The 13,317-nt window shown below is 41.4% G+C and overlaps 1 protein-coding gene across 6 annotated transcripts in view; it reads left to right on the forward strand.

Annotated features, from left to right (window-relative positions):
* Positions 1-2,517: 2,517 nt before the first annotated feature.
* Positions 2,518-13,317, forward strand: part of CYRIA (CYFIP related Rac1 interactor A) — a 60,230-nt gene continuing 49,430 nt past the window's right edge. Inside the window, exon 1 of one of the 6 annotated variants that reach the window (XR_010388179.1) lies at positions 2,518-2,687. The gene's annotated coding sequence lies outside the window, so the exon portion shown is untranslated. Of the gene's footprint in view, positions 2,688-3,290; positions 3,312-10,843; positions 10,905-13,317 lie in introns of those variants that run through there. The other 5 variants (XM_064508442.1, XM_064508443.1, XM_064508444.1 and 2 more) reach the window with 5 other exon arrangements.

The raw sequence follows: 13,317 nt of genomic DNA on the forward strand, positions 1-13,317 counted from the left end.
TGTAATGAAGAGAGAATCACGTGCATAGCTCTGGGCATCCTGACTTATCTGAATCATCTGTATGGGTCACAGGACCTACGGGCCATCTGTATGCTTCTGTAAGTGCAATACAAAATCAGGGGAGATATCTAAGAGCATCTTAAAAAGCCCTGAATGTCCATGCTTAACCCACCCATGGATCAGGACCTGGGTCCATGGCGCTTCGGTAGCTCTGAGCTGGCGATAACAGAAACTCTTAGTGGGTGGTCCATTGCATTGCTCACCAGATAACTGGCTGTAGGCACCTAAGTGCTTCTTGTGATGCTAAGGCACCTATATGAAAACTCCAGAATCAGACCCTAATATTGACTATAATGAGAGGTTACACACCTAATCCATGTCTAAGATCATGCCTGTCTATAGATCTAAATTTAGATGCACAATTCACCTGCCTGGAAGCGTATCCTTCCATCTGAGAAAGCTCCCATCTGGGGATTTGAGATACTGGCATGGGGCTAGTAGACAGAGATAGAACTATGTGGAAAACCTGCACCCTTTCACAGCAAAAGCTGGAGGCTATGTGAGATGCCTCACAGAGTGTAAATGATACTGGATGACTATATTTGGGAATCTGAACCCTACCAAACGTGTCTTAAACTGAATTTGTCTCCCTTGTGCACTGGAATAACAGTTTCACACAGACAGTTACTGCTGCTTAGCTAATACAGAAGTAACTGCTTAAACAATTATTTCCTGGTCTCTAACGTCATTGTCCAAAGTTGAGAATCTGAAATCTATTACTGAGCTGCCATTCCCCCTAAAGGCTTGTCAACTTATGGCAATATGTGATGCTAAAGCTACATAGATGTTCTACAGTTCATTTTCATCAATATATAGCAGTGCCTTTGTTTTAACAGGATTTAAAAGCTGTGTTTATCTAACTTAAATACTATTAGTATCTAGAATTAAAATACTCTTCTGGCTAAGTCCCTGATACATTCAGCGTAGATAATCTGAGCGCATACATGACACACTATATGTAATGCCGAGTTAGAATATTTACAAGTGATGGCTGACTGCTACCTCTTTTTTTGTAAAAGCATCCAGTAAAAGATACATTATACAGTGGTCAGAATATATGCCCCTGAAAAATAACTAAGGAAAGGGGGATATTAAACTGTTAGTTGGGAATCTGAGGTTCAGTTCTCTCCTCCTTCAAGTTTTCCATGTGACTTTTTCCTAGATGATGCTATTTACTTCTTTTATAAGGCACTTTGAGACTTACGAGTGAAAAATGCAAGCCAGTAATGTGGTGTCCTATTAAGCTGAGTACTATAAGGGTAATTACATTAAATACGTGCTACAGTAACAGAGACTGAGCCTTTTAATAGACTAATTATGGCCTTTGAATTATTTTCTAACTAGAGAATTTGGAATTTTTCAGACCAAAAAGACCTAATTCAAGGATATCTGGCTTTGGTGAAGGAAAGAAGTCAACGCCATGTAAGGGTTGCTGCCATGGGACACTGGCTCAGCGCGAGCAGAAGGCCAGGAACCCGCTAGCAGCAGACCCAACACGCTGGCAGCCCGCCGGGTTCACAGCGCTCCGGGACCCGCCGTGTTCGTGAGAATCGCACCCGCACGGCGCATGGGCCCTTTCCCTGACGCGTTTTCTCAAGGCAGAACACAGCTGCGAACGCCGGCGCTTACTGACACGGCGCTTTGTGGTCAGCGTTACTCAAATTATGGCTTCTCACATTGAAAGAGCTAAGCAAAGCCCGGGTATGAACAAATAAACAGATATTTCTGTGCTGTACTTCCAATACTGTCACACATCTTTTTTTCTATCTTTCTTTCTTTCTTCCTGTAAATGACTCACAGACTGGCTTTTGGGGAAGGGGAAACCGAGCTCCGCGCAGCCACTCTTACAACTTTAACCTTATTTAACCCTCAAAACAGCAAGAGGAAGTACAAAGCATTTTCATGAGCTGTGAATGGGCTCAGATCTGGCTTTGACATCTTAAGGAAGTACTGCCTTCTGCGGAGTCAGAAATGCGAAAAAAAAAAAAAAAAGGCGTTTGCAGCCCTGCAGCACCCAGACGTGCGCACACACACACGGGGACGGGATGGGGACTCTGCGGAACGGGGCGTACGTGGCTCCGAAGCGAGGTCCCCGCGGCGGCCGGGGCCTGGCCGCTCTCCGCGGGGCAGCGCGGGTGCAGGGGCGCAGCTCTCCGCCCGTATTTCGGAGCGCGCACGCCCCGCGGCTGGCTGCAGCATCCCGCAGCAGCCGCAGCCCACGGCGCGGCGGGGCACTGGGGCGGCTCGCGGCCCCCCCGCAGCACGGTTGGTGCAGAGGTGCGGGGGGTGGAGGAACCCCCAGCCCCACCCCACCCGCCACCGCGTTTCCTTCCTCGTTTAAAGCCGCGCCGCAGCCTCGCTGCCTCCCCTTCCCCACCCGCCACCGGGCCGCGGCCCGGCCCGGCCGCCTTCCCCCCCCCCCCGCCGCCGGCGGCAGGGGCGGGCCTGGGGGAGCCGCGCCCGCCCGGGGCCGGCTGCTGGGGGGAGCCGCACGCAGCCACGGCGGGGCGGGCCTGCGAGTGTCGCGCCGCACCGCAGCGCGCGGCGGGTGTCTCCGAGGCGCGGGCGAGGCGCGGGGCATGGCCGGGGGCCCCCGCGGCGGCGGCGACCGGCGGCGGGCGGCGCAGGTGAGCGGCGCGGCGGGCGGCGCCCCCGCTTCCTCCCGCGCGGAGGGCTGCGCGCGGCGGCAGCGCGGCCGCCCATTGGCCGCCGGCGCCGCGGGGCTGCGGCGGGAGAGCGGCGGAGGGGGGCTGCGCCGCCCCCGTCCCTGAGGGGCGAGAAGCCGCCGCGGGGCCGCAGCCCCCCCGGCTTCCTCTGGCGACCCGGGTGGTTCTTCCACGCGGCGGCGGAGCCTCCCCGCGCAGCCCCTCTGTGTCGGGCCCCTCCGGGCCGCCTCCTTTGTGCCCTCTCCCGGCCCAGCGGCGCTGAGGGGGCGGCGCGGCGCGCTGCCCGGCAGGGGATGCCGCAGGACGCGGCCAACTGTTGCCGAGAGAGGCACCGGCCGGACGCCGGGTGCGGGGCCAGGTGCGGCCGGGCGCCAGGTGCGGGGCGCGGGGCGGGCCTCGCCTCGCCGGCTCCGCGGGCAGCGCGCCGGGCTCGGTGGCGGCTCGGCGGCTGCCGCGGCGCGGCGCTTCTCGGCTCGGGCGGCTCGGCTGCCGCGGCACTGCGCAGAGCGGCCGCAGCTGCGGGCTTCGCCGCCGCGGTGCCTCGGGTGTCAGTGAGACAAAAGATGGTGGCGGCGCTTCAGCGGCGTGAGTATGTCCGCGCTGCCGGGTGGGGGGAGCGCGCAACTTCGGCTGTACCCGAAACTTCCCTTTTAAGCTGCTGCGGGTAGTCCAGTGCAGGGTGCTGTGAACGTATGTTCTTTTATCGTGCATTAATTTACCGCTTGGAGAGCGAGACGTGAGAGGAGATGAGAAGCTGTGTTCTGTAATGCTGAATTCGTGCTTCTGTGCGAGTCTCTCCATGTTCAGATGCGTGACACTGAACAGATACCATGCTGGCATTTATTTATTTTTCCTAATTTAATTTCAGGACAGTTAAGCCTTAATTCTATTAATCTGGTTTTTGTTATGTTAAAGCCTTGGTGCTGTCTGATGCCAGTGTGTAAGACGGGAATGTTCCATAACTCACCAGAAACACAGAAAGGCTCTTAACTTCAATCTCTCAGCGCTGTTGCTGGTAACTTACTGAGGGTGGGGATATGGGCTGGTTTCCAGCCGGTTTCTAGCGCCCTTGCATTTCCATGCAGCCGGTCTTTGCCCTCGGTTGTTCTTTACCAGCTCCTAAAGGCAGTCGGTATGTGTGGAGGAGTAAGGGGACAGGGATGTTTATGCTTTGCTTTTCTGCTCCTGTTCTTGCCATCTGTGAGGTCAGAAAAAAATAAAAATGGCTTTGGCTGTGGAGTCCCCGGTGGGGAGATCTGGAATGAGATGCCCTTGTGACAGGAGGTGGCCCTGTGGGCAAAGAATTTTACATGCTCAGCATTGGTCTGCAGAAATACCCCGACTCGTATTACAGGGAAGAACTCAGTCAATACTTCCCTTTTCTCTGTTATGCTTTTATACTTTTGTAACATATATGGAAGACTTGTACATCAGTAATACACTTTTTTTTTTTTAAGGAATAAACTTTGTAATTTTGTGTTTGGTCTGGTAACTTCTACTGCCATGTAAGTCTCCCTCCCCACCCCCAGCACAAAATATCAACTGACAGTTCATGAATTTAACTTTCCGAGAATAACCTTTTAGAAATGTTTTAATAAAATGAAATTACAAATGAGAATAGCATGAAAGGTTTGACTTAAATTCATAAAAGCATAAAGTAGCAGCTAAGAAAATTCTTCAGCTCTTCTTTGTATTAAACCACTTAGGGTAGTCTGTCTGCTCATTTCACTGAAATGTAAGCTATGACAATTTTAAGAGAGTCTCTGGATTATTTATATGGTTTCTTAATGACTGCACAATATTTTATTGTATATTTTACTGTTTTGTACTTTTTTTCACTATGCTTCTATACTCTCTTTGTAGCGACGCTTTAATTTTCCTATGAACTTCTGTTCTCTATTAAAAACAGAAAATAAACAAAACCGCAAGACATTAAAAGGACAGCGTATGCCAGTAATTAGAATGAAAAATACTTGAGTAATTCACAAAGGAAAAATAGTGATCATCTTGCATAGTACTGCATAATTATTGTTGGCAGATGTCATTTCACCGTAACAGTGAGTCTATTAGTGAATTTTATAGTGCTGGGAAGATAATTCATTGTTAGTGTGCTTAGCTTGACCTCATGACATCATTTGTTTGACACTGTTTTGGCAGGATAAAATATCCTCAGCAGTATGGTAGTCTCAAAAAGACGTCAAAGATCTGCATATGCAGTATGTTGCAGATCTACAAATGCTTATATATTACATAAAATGATTGGTTAAAATATGTATCAAAAGTATTGGACATTTAAATGAATAACAGTTCCTATGCTTTAATAGAAATTGTTTTTTCTAGGTATGTAGATATCGTAAAACTTTAAGACCTTTTCAATCAATCATATTTATATGCATTTCCAAATACCCTTTTAATTAGAGTTTTTAGAGAAATTGTGGAACAGTTTTATAGATTCACTGGCATCCTTTAATACTAGGTTCATAATGCATGCAGTGGAATGAGTTTGTTTGATCATTTGGTTCACATTTTATACAAACCAGAAAAATATTATTCAAAATCCCAAACCTGTATGCAGTATGGACATAGCTAGGTCTCCTGTTAAATCTCTGAAAAGAAACTTAGTTTGTCAGTTTGATCTCTAATATCAGAGGACAGAGGGATCTGCTGACATAGGTTGATTTAGAGGAGCTGTAACCTCGTAATACTTCCTCTGTATTGACTTCACTATCTATTTGGATTTGATTCAATATTATCAGTCATTCTTTCAGCAGTGATTTTTACTTGTTATCCATGACAGTAAGATAAAATCAGAGAAAATAGTTTGAGAGGCATATTTAATATGTGGGGCAGCTTAAGAATCACAAAAAATACAGTCATAAATTTGGACTCTGCTGTTTTAAGTTAAATTTTAGGAGGCTGATATGCATTTGCACATAGTTAAACACTTGAAACTAAATTCTTCCTTTTATTGTGAGATGTATAGGTCTTAACTCTTGTGGTACCGAACTTACTTTTTCTCATTTTTCATGTTCCAGTTCACATTTCCAATTAAAATGAAAGGCTTATTTTCTGGACTCATAGTGCCTGATTCAGATTCTTGATTTAAACTGCTAGCAGTAGTTGTTTCCACAGGAAAAGCGGTAGTAATAGATACAAGACAACTACTTTTTAGGCCAGATACAAACTAGGGCAGCACTGACACACAGGTGCTTAAAAATTTGTATTTATTATTATGGATTTTAGATGTTTAGAAATAATCTCATGATTGGTATCTTCAAATTTACATTAGCTTAAATAGCAATCAGTCTTACCTTAGTTCAGGAATAGTTACTTTTCCATGCTAACAGTTAAATATCCTTGTCTAATTTACACATGTGTGAATAGACTACATAATTAATGCCCTATGGGATTTTTCTGTGCATCTAATCCTTTTTTTACACCTTTCTGTGGTAATATTTCTGGAGGGTTGTTCTGAGTGCCAATATATGGGTTGACTTGTAAGATCATGGTTAGATGGTTGGGTTGGATGAACAGCAGTGCAAAAGATGAAGTTGTATAAGGCTGAGGCTTTTTTAATTAATAAATCCATAAGGAATTTGCAAAGGTTGTAAAAGTGTTAAAAATTATTTTGAAGATTCCAGTAGCAATGAAATGTGTGCTGTTATTTATGATGACCATGTTAGTCTGGTCTTGTTAAAGCCTTAAATTAATAAATGTGATTTATAAATGTATGTCCCTCAGATCTGTTGAATAGCATTGATATGGGATGGGAGGACATTTTAGATAACAGGTTAAATTACTTGTGGGTGAGGAGGGGACACAAAATCAAGCTTTCCCCATCATAGGTAATTGATGCAACTAATGCACATAGTTTGTATTGCTTTCTGATGCACATAATTACTTAAATTTGAGATTAAAACTATTAGAAACTTTATGTGTATATAAATACATATGTACACACCTATATATGGGATTCTTTTGGCAGATCTTTCTCCTTGTAGAATTATGGCTGGTATTCATAAATAATTTGAGTGGGCTGTTATACAATTAGATGCCTCAAAGTTAAGAAGGAAGTTCTTAACTCATGCCTGAAAGCACACTGTTGCCTATATTTTCACAGTAAAGAAAATTACAGGTATTGAGCTTTACTTCTGCATACATCCTGAACTGTTACCATCTTGACTGTTGTGGAGATTGGTAGCTGTCTCATGCCTGACCCCCCTCTGGTGTCCTTAGATGGGAATATTTCCCCTAGATTTTTAAATCTAGGGGAAAGAAACACTAGGAAATGCGTTAAGACCTGCAAGCTATTACACAGACTTCAAGAAACTCAAGCTGTGGCAGTGATGTTCATCTTATCCTCTTCTCTTTATATTCAGTAGTGCAATAGTTTCATTAATTACCCAGGATGTGGGAAGCTTGATTTTTATTTATTTATTTATTTATTTATTTATTTATTTTTGTGTCCCCACCTCAGCTTGAAGTAATCTAGGCTCATGTCTCTCTCTTCCTAGGACAGTGCAACAAACATCATGTCATAAGCTGTTCTGTAGTGGTAGGTAACCTTTATTCTACCTGCAACTCTGTTACTTTGAAAAAAGAATTAAAGATTATTTACAGCAGAAGGAAAGACTCTTGCCCTGTGATCAAGGCATTCATGTGAGGTGAAGGAAATCTTGTTCCTATGGCTGTTTTATTCTTTTATCCAGTAAATGCTCTTCTATTTCACAGCTTCAATGGGAAGAGTAGCCTATTGGTTAGGGCACTAACCTGGAATAGGGAGATGTGGTTGTGAGCCAGCCATTTAGCCTGAAAAGGGCATACCGCTCAGTTCTTCCACTTACTCCGTGATTACTATTAAATTGTTAAATGATGCTAGGTGTGCTCTTGCCTTCTCTTCTGAAGCTTTAAAATTGTGCAAGTCCTTTCTTCATCAGTTTGTGAAAGGGATGACTTTGTATCTTGCTCCTGGGGAGGCCTAAAAGGTTTTATAACCTTCCATGATTAAAATAAACATCTCCTGAGTTTCCAGGATGGATGAAGTTAAGGTAGAACATTTTCAGCTTTATTTGCTGTTGGATTAGATGGCTTCCCACCTACTATCCCCTCCTTTTTTAAAAAAAAATTCCACTGTTAGATATCCAGAATTATGGTAGCCATGCTCAGAGTTCTATTTTATGAGTCCATTTTGTGTCTGTAGTCCCATGTGGTCTGGTAAATCTAAGAAAAGTGTAGATTTTTTTTGAATGAAATACTGATTTAGCAAGAGTGGACTGAGGTTACCTTTGGAGGGAAGTGTTTATTTTAGTGTCAGAACAGTTTGAGCAGATTGGATTCAGTAGGCTAGCACAGGCCTCTTGTCCTATTTGAGATGCTCTACTCAGTGCATCTACACTTGGCTAGCAGATGGAAGAGCCACAGGAGACCTATGTCCTTCTTGAGTAGCCCTGTTGGTAAGTCAGGATATCCCAAGATATTACAATTGGTATTATTTGCCTGTACAAGCAAATAAAGAGCTCAGTAGTGATCATAGTTGTCTAGGCTGAATGTGGTTAGACTGAGAAGGGGGAGGAGAGGTTGTTTTCTTGTTGTTCAAAGGTTTTTCAGTGAAAACCTGCTTTCTGTTTTATTGTCTTTATTGCCAGTGCAGTTGTTACATAGCCTAATCATTATTGTTTTCATTTTGCAGCAGACCCAGATTAAGTCTGGGATGTAAGTTTGAGTTAATGGCTTTCTGGGAGGGGAGGAGAAAGTCCATTTTCTGGTTTCTCTTACGCATATTAATGGTGGTGTGGAGCTGTGGGGCAAAAACTCATTAGTATCAGTTGTTAGCTGATACAGAAATGCTGAGAAGTGATGCCACTACAGAGCTGAATTGTTTTTGGAGGATAATGAAAATTCTCTGTGGTAACAGATATATATGATCCTATCTCAAGTAAATAGATTCCAAAATTGTGTTTAAATAGCCTGCATAAGATATGCACAGTGGTAGTTATCATTTGGTTTGTTTGATACAGATGATTAGGTGGCCTTAATTTTTCTTTTAATACTGTAGAAATTGGGGACGAGGGGAAATGATGAAGGGACAATTGTATAATAATATTCCTCTAAACTGTTCAAATGTGTTTAGACTTTAGAAGACTAGATTGCTAAGTTTTGTTTTATTTCCAGAAACAGTCTAATTTTTTCAGTTATACCTTCTCCCACCCACACATACATAATCTGACATCTTGTACTATTGTTTTGAAATTTCACAATGTTTCACTGCTTGAAGGATCATCTATCAACTGTTGGCAACTTCTATAGAGGAGGATTGCATGAAGAACATAGGCATCTTTTAAAGCTTCTGGAAATAACGCTGTAATAATCTTCCTAATTGTTTTTTTGTGGAAGAGAAAATGGGATCTGTATGCTGCTGATATTTTGTAGACATTTTTTCTATGGTTATTATTATTAAAGTGTAAGTGCTATGTAGACTGGAACACTATCTTCACTCTCTCAAAAGACCGTATTGCAGTAGACTTCTGTAATATCAATTACTATGGGGACAGCTTATGATTCCAAATGAGATCATGACTGGGAAGCTAGAAAATGAGTCTCTCTTAAAATGTTCCATGCTCTGAATACTTGAGAGAGTTTCTTAGAGTGCAAGACTTAGATCTATAGGGTTTATATTTTTAATTAGAGAAGATGTTAAAAAAAATCCACTTACTATTTAGTATCAATATCTCTTCTATTCAAGAGGAAGATAGGATACTTCAAGATCAGAAAATATTTTCTGGCAATAAGCTCTCTGTGGAACAGATTCATATTTCTTCAACTAGATAATCTTACTGTGTTTATATTTTCCTTTGTCCAAAAGACAAGGAGAGAGCATACATAGTAGAGGTTTTGGAAGTATAGTTATATTCTCGTCTACTTTGTACTGTGAGGCAAAAAATGATTGGGATCTGACTATTTATGCCTTCATTTTACTGAGGTTTTGATTCATTATGGCACAGACAGTATCATGTTGTCCTTTACTGAACTAAAAGTAAATCTGCCTAAAAAAAATCCCCTTTTGTTCTGCTGCTGAGGAACACTGTGGGCTGCCAAATCCTGGCATTCTGAGTCACCACAATCGTAATAAAGCGTTTGTACTTTACAACTGCAGTTATTCAGTGTTTTCTATTTTGTTTATAAGTCAAAGGGACACCTACAGGTTAAAAAACTACTTTTTAAAGAAATATTCCTTGTTTATACTGAAATAACACTTTGTCAAAAGAGAATTAAATACACATTGCTGACACTAAAGCTTCCAAGGAGCAAATCATAATCTTTAACAATAACGGCAGCAGCAAATTATATGTATATATGTGTGTATGTGTGTATATATATATACGTATATATACGGAGAGAGGGAGAGAATAATATATATCACACTCATTTCCATGTAATAGCAATGTTAGACTTTAAAAAATCATGGGATTATTTTTTTCCTTATGGAACTCTGTTCTTTTAGCCATCTGATCTGACTTGATAATGATCTGATAACCATGGAATCTGGTTTTATATATATTATATTTTTTTTATATTTATATTAAGGACAGAGGATCTCACCCTGCAAATACTTGTGTGTTTTAACTTTGCTTGGGCTGTGACCCAGCAAGTATAACGCATGTAATTGAATTCATTTGTTCACAGGATCAGTCCCAAAGAAAGCAGTGCCATACTAGTTGCAGTATTAAAATCAAATTCAGACTGATTGCACATAAGTAACTGAAGAAAAACAATGTGGGTCCAAATCTGCAATATATATCCTGTAATGCTGGCAAGTTACCTAACTCCACGAAAGATTTCTACATGCATTGTGTAGGTCTCTGTATGTATGCTGTGTGTGGTCTGGCTGGTGTACACTATCACCTGTACTTGGAGAAGAAATGGGCATTCTTATAATTTCTTGATTCTTTAGCTATTTATAGGTAGCAGTCCTCTTGCAGTGATTTAGGCTTTTATTCTAATATCAGTTATTGAGGCTGAAACAATGCTTTCTTTCTTTCTGTTGATCATCGAACAGTGCTATTATTTCTTTTTGCTTGATGTATAGGGGATTCAATATATCATTTACCTTTCCCTAGTTTTGAGCCTGCGGAGCCGATCTTGATGGCTCTCTTGAAAAGCTCAAGTTTTGCAAGTTAGGTAAGTAGTCATTTTCTCTAAGTCTGTCTTGTAGAGCTGTGTTTGGTACTGAACAGAAAGAATTGTCACTAAATTGGATGTGTGTGATATGGTCCAAAGCATTGTGAAATATAGTACTTTCTATTCCATATATTTCTGTATGTTTTCCACGAGAGTGTATTTTAATTGCTGTTCTGAGTCGTGCTATCACTACAGCTGTTTCCAAAAGAAGACATTCGTATGCTAGTGATGGGATATTTGTGCAAGAAAGGAGATGTCAGATAAGCAAATAAGAATATTACATGCCCTTTATCCTTTAGTTTTTAATGTGTTCTTTAGTGACTAGTTCGTCATGGATGAAGCATTTTGTGACAAGTAATTATATATATATTGAGTAAATGACAGTTGATTCATGGTGTCCCTCTTTCAGAGTATATATTCTTCATAAATATATATATAATTCACTGAGGTACAGAGGAATGGCAGCTTTGAGCTTCTTAATTCATGTGGCAATGCAGTCCTGCTCGTGGTGCTGACTTCCTTTCCTCTATTTTACCCATAAAAGGAGAAAACTGTTGCCATATGACTTGTTTTAGAAATAATCACGAGATAAGGATTGGGAGGGGGAGAGATTATTCAGGTAACTTTCGTTCTTGTGCTTATTCTTTCACGTGATGTGAGACATTCTGCTTTCTGTGTTTAATTGATAATACCATTAGATTATGTGTTATGTTTTACTTCTGTTGTTGTCTGTTGAAGAAAATACTTTTTCTTCTGATCACATTTTTTTCCTATATGCATGGGAGATTCTGAAGGGAAATTGGATACGAACAATTTTAGAATGAAGGAAAAAAATCCCACTTCCTTGGAACTAGGTTATCCACCAAACCTAGAGAAACTGTCCTCCTGGTAATTAAAAGAATGACTGCGTCCCATCTTGTACCAGTGATTGTAGATATGTGTGCTTAAGTTTATTGCTTCATTTTGCATTGTTAAAGTTTCTGCTCCAGTTTCTCTGGAAACAGAAATACTCAGGTGATTCTCTGAAAACTTGCCCAGAAATCAATTCTGGAAGTCTCAGGTGCCTTTCCAAGATTGGAGGCCTTTTGCTCACTTGTTCTGCAGTCTCAGAATTACTTCAAGGGTAAGTAAAGTAAGAGTTTCCTGATGATCTCTGACATATTTTGACAAAGAGCATAGTCCTCACATTCATGAGGGTCACACTCCCTTCATAGGGTGAAGACAAATAACAGCTCTAAGTTCCACCCAATTTATACTATGGTTTACCAGATGGCAATCAACTGGCTCATGTCTATGCTAGTATTGAAGTGTGCAGCCAATGCTGCAGTTCTCTTTACTTAATGATGCCACAAAACAATTTGACTTGGAGGCATGTAAATTAGCTGTCTCTCTTGTTGCTCGTATAATCCAAGATGTTTTAGATGTCACAACAGAATGGCCTAACAGTGGAAGCCAGACTTTTTCTTGGACAACTGTGCAATATAGAGATGTTTGACCCAAATATTTACCTTTGTATGAGCTGAAGTATTTTGTCAGGGCCACTGGACAAAATGAAGCTCTTGGCAATGATCAGTTGTTTTCCTAGCATCGTCGTTATCTAGTGTCACCACAGGTATTTTGGGCTTCAAGTCCAAGGAAACACAGCAAAAGAAATATAGCAATTTTGAATCTAAAGTCTTGTCTTTTTTTATCAAATTGGTTTATTAAATTTTTCCACATCAGAATTGGGATTTAGGCCAAGATCTGTAAGAAACAGATGTCTGTCTCATGCCAGTGGTGTTATCACTGAGATTTAATAAGTTGTTATTGCATTTATATGGGAAGATTTTTGTTGTGTTGTAGACTTGGTTTTTTTTTTTGCGAGTTTGAGTTGACAGCAAGTTTTCTGGTTATACACAATGATTTTTAGGCAAGTGTTGATGTCATTGTTGGGGTAGATGTGGCATATCTTTTTGAAAGACAGAAATTTTACACATAGTTTAAGGGACTATGATTAAAGTACTTCCAGGTAAATGGGGGTGTAGGAATTCAACATCTGGGACTTCTAGGTTAGGCAAAGGACTATCAGGATTGCATGATACTCTACAGTTTTTTCAGAACAGTTTACTGGACCAGGTTGTCAGACAACACTACAACAATTATAAATAAATGTTCAGGGTTTTATAGACTAATGTACAGATTTGTCTATGCCATTACTCTTTCAAGGCTTCTTCAAGGTAACTAGAACTGGGATTTGAGAAGCATGTAGTAAGGTGTTCTGTCAGTATACAGTTATGAAAAGGGGGCAGATTTCTGCACTGTCAGTCCAATTTTTTCATTACCTTGCAATTTTGTGTAATCATTTAGATCTATAAGAAGTTTAAAATATAGTAATTCTTGTCAAGTGGAATATTTATGTCCAATTTGTACCACT

The sequence above is a fragment of the Dromaius novaehollandiae genome, chromosome 3 (assembly GCF_036370855.1).
Source record: "Dromaius novaehollandiae isolate bDroNov1 chromosome 3, bDroNov1.hap1, whole genome shotgun sequence".
In the NCBI taxonomy this organism is placed as follows: Eukaryota; Metazoa; Chordata; class Aves; order Casuariiformes; family Dromaiidae; genus Dromaius; species Dromaius novaehollandiae.